The sequence below is a fragment of the Papaver somniferum genome, chromosome 10, assembly GCF_003573695.1.
Source record: "Papaver somniferum cultivar HN1 chromosome 10, ASM357369v1, whole genome shotgun sequence".
Classification (NCBI taxonomy): Eukaryota; Viridiplantae; Streptophyta; class Magnoliopsida; order Ranunculales; family Papaveraceae; genus Papaver; species Papaver somniferum.
The window spans coordinates 132,155,653-132,160,182 of NC_039367.1; positions in this window are offsets into that span (position 1 = coordinate 132,155,653).

Here is a 4,530-nt window from a genome sequence, read left to right on the forward strand (position 1 = left end):
CTATTTTTTCTGTAGTTGCGTGTTCTGATCTTACTTTGTTATATCATATTGAGTACTATCTTCTCTAAGATTTGCTCGAGATTCGATCTCCGATAGGTAAGATAAAAAGTAATCACAAACATCTTGGTCTCATCGTTTGTGATTCCACAATATATTTTTCCGCTTCCATACGGTTAAGATCATTGTGAGGTGACTGATATTACTTGGATGTTCATTGGGAATATAAGTCCGGTGTATCATTTGGTTCCCGTTCACCTTGATTTATCAAAAGTCGGAATAAAAACTCGTAGGTAATTATGTGGGAGACAAATTTATCTATTCAATGAACTTTTTTGTATGAGACAGATTTGTTTATCAAGTCTTCGACTTTGGGTCGTAGAAACTCTTAGTTGTGGGTGAGATCAGCTAAGGGAATCAAGTGCATAGAGTCCTGCTTGGATTCAGAGGCGTTAGGAATGCGACAGTACCTTAATCAGTCTGAGATTGGTTAGGGATCAACTGCATTCCAGTCCGAAGTTAACTTGTAGTAGGTTAGAGTATGTAGTGGCTTAATACATTATGGTGTTCAAATATGGACTAGGTCCCGGAGTTTTTCTGCATTTGCAGTTTCCTTGTGTTTCTGGGTGAAAACTGTTTCTACTGGTTTTGGTAAATTTGAGTGTGTCGATGAGAAACGAATCTAAACCCTAAACAAATGCACTGCACGGGAGTGCTTTTGATTCGAGATATCAATCTATACAATTCTGGCCTAAACCAAGAAATGGCCATTCCAGAATTGCTTCGGTCACAAAGTGAAGGAAATGGGGTTGATCTTAGGGAGGGAAGCGAAGAAGGTGTTGAGATTGTGAAGGTGTTGGTTGTTTATGACTTGTATCAGAATGATGAACTGGCTTGCACAATGAAAGCTATCAATTCTAGGTGTTTTCTGAATACTATGACAACACTTGGTTTCTCTCCGTCTGTGTTGTTTAGAAATATGTGAAGGACCTATTTATACAAGTCATTGATCGCAACCCTCATCTCGTAGGAAGTGAAGGAGGTGAAGTGATGGAGTAGTGGGGTCGTGTAGGAGTGGTGATTTTCACACGATCACACCTTTTCCCACTTCCCTCATCATTGTTAACCGTCCACCTTTTTCTGACATGTTCTTGTAATGGCGTGTTACACGCTGCACGCTGTAAACCACCAGACCAATACCCCAGTAAGTATCCCCCAGTTTGTGACATGCTTGATGTCTCGAACGAGCGGATCGTGGGACCCACCGCAGGAAATAGCATACGGTGCTAAGGTATTTAAGGAGTTGGTATTTGTACTATGCTTAGTACAATTGGGGATCAAGAAACCAGGAATTGATAGTGATAATCTCAATCCTCACGGATTGAGCCTACTGGTTCCTAATGAACACAACGAACATAAGTTCTTCTTTAGATTAATTGATTATTCCTTAGGGATTCATTATAGGATACAAGAACATATATAACTCACACCCTCTATCAATATCCGACGACCATTAACTATCAACGTGGGATAATCTAAACCACTCAATACAACTGACTAGGTACTATTAATTAGCTACACACATAAGATAAGGGCACCCCATGCACATGACATTCCAATCCCCTTGAAACCATCCTTATCCTCAAGATGCAAGTGAAATGGAAGAGCTCGAGTGGCTGCAAGACAATGCCAAGCTTCTCAATCAAAGTACCATGCTTGCTATATTCATCCTTGTAACGAGTCACGAAATCTTGTAAGAACATATGTCGGATAGTAACCATTGTATTGGTATACCTAACGAAGATATCAGTCTCCTTTGATGTCCTTCTTAGCAGCAACATCTTTTCGTTCTGAACACCTGGAATCTTCAGTTGGTTGGAGTGAACAGTCCCCATGTACAGGTGATCAACTTCAGATTCCGTTTTCTCTTGAGACACAACCATCATCAGTATTTTATCTATACATGCCTGACCATGAATGCACACAAGTATACCATTGAGCTGTCCATCACAGTTTGGCGCAAGTTGCTTGAGATTGTAGTAACCATTTATCATGTGATCAACCAACTGCTACAGAATCTGAAATTGAAAACTAGCCAGCACCGCAGATGTGCAGTTCATTGTGAACATGTGATCCATACTTGCACATGCGACTGACTTCGACACAATTACAGTGTGGAAGAGTTGCGCCAAGACCAGGATGTCTTCAGTTAGAACAGTGACCCAAGTAACAACACAACATTCATAAGAAACGGAAAAGAAAAGTACCCATGATTAGTGAGCATCTTGCCTCTGTCATATATCCAGCGAACAAACTTGAGTATAAAAAAGAGACATGCAACAACTATTACTTAGTAACTTGTCGAATCCAAGTTGGCAATCATGTGATAATTTCTGAATAGTCGAAAACAAGTACCTTTTGAAAGCGTAAGCATCAACATAGAGGTATAATCATGAATTGCTACAAATTGCTGATGAACAACAACTGTGAGTAACAGAGTGGTCTCATAATACCAGTTGGTGTCCAAGCACATAAATGAGGTGAAATGCATATAAATCCAGCTGACAAAAGTGAGAATAGGAAAAATAAGCATGAATAGATGTTGAAATTCCAGTGATAAGGTGTGTGATACATCTCTATGTTCATGCAAACCACCAATAACCGTCAACAATTCAGCATAGAGGACCCTTGGAACAACGGATAAGGCAAGTTGGAGCCGCAAGAGAGTATAAGCTTCAACACAATACCAATTCCATACTACAGTCCCAGGCATTCCACCTAACAGAGGAGTTAAAGTACTCTGGTATATATTGTTTCTCTGTACCTTTTCCACAGACAAATAACCGCTATCACCACAGTTACCAGGTTTAACAAACACCCCCACATAAGAATTCATAAACAGGTCAAACCGAAACACACATATAAGAGTTGGCTGTTGAACAAGCACTTGATTAACGCATCCTCTTAAAAACTTATAAAAATCATACTAAAAATTTGAAACACAATTAGCAAAACAAGAACTCCAATTCATAAGTTTGACCTCCTTTCCTCGATCAAAAATTCGACGAGCAAATATGACGATAATGAATAGGTATTCATCAACCCTGAATTTATAACTTGTCTTACCAATGCTAGAATTATTTTTTGTGACAAGTTCACAAATAGCTTACTCCCATAACCGCTGTCAGTAGTTTGAACAAATATCACCCCACTTGAATTCGAGACTTGAAACAAGCTGTTAGACAACATTTTAGTTGAGGTAAAAGCCCCCAGAATAAGTCCGTCTACACAAACACCATCATTCAAACCCTTTGTAACACTATCAAACTAGTTACTTAATAGTTGCTGTAAGAAATAATATCTTCTCAACTGTTCAAAACAGCTGTGAACAAGTATGAGAATCATCTGAAGTGGAGAATCACAAAACTGAACAAAAGCATCAGCTGCACTTAAAAAATTAATGAGTTGTGAAGATATATTTCCAGCTGGAGTATAAGTGGTGCTAAAAATTTTATGACAAGGGACCCAACATTGCAATGCCAGGAACTCATGGTAAACTATAGGGAAGGTGTTGAACGAACAAAACTCGATGTTACCTTAAATCTCTCAGGGTTTTGAACCAGCAGCTGACCTGTCTAATCAATATCAACTACTCCAGCAAACAAGAGTAACCAAAATCCATCTCTTGCAGGCATGTTCATAAACAACTTACTAGCCACTGGAATGTCAGTACGATAAACAATACACACAAGACCCAGCGAATGTATAACCTAATTATTTGATTCGTACCCAAAGCTAAGAAGAAAACGAATACACAATTTACAGTAAGAAAACGAGGAGATAACCACAATTTTCCCTCGATCAAATAATGAGTAAGTATCATCAAAATAAAGATAGAAGTAAACAGCTAAATTCAAGCTCCTAGAGGTGCTGAGTAGAAGTTTTTTTATTAGTTTTAGCCAACACCCATTGAACTGAATCATAAACAATGGATCTGATTCAAAACCATGCTTATTAATAAGCTCCTGAGTAAATTTTCCACTATAGTGAGCATTTGAAACTGAACCCACCTTAAGAACGAATAAACCAGAACTAAATAGCCAATCATAACATAATATGTAAGCCCTATCAGTTAAAGAATACCTCCCCATGGGTTCAATTCCTCTCTCACAATCAAATACGCTACCAGTAAGGTTGAGACCGGGGTAGGACGATTTCTTACTAAACAACTGGTGATTGATAACTATTTTTCCCTGAAAATTCACAACATCCATTTGAAGCTTTTTACCAAACACCAGCCAAGCAGAGCTAGAAACACAACCCTTAACGAGCATACAAGCAATTGGATCACAATACATCGAATATGACCAGTACCCATGTTCATACAGCAATTCTAGAACAAGTATTCTTAATATCCATTTAACAATTTCAAGCACACATCAAATTTAGAATACTTTTCTAGAAGTTGAATTAATTTTCCACGATAAAAAACTCTAACCATTTTGAGTTGCAAGAGGAAATCAAATTCGGAAA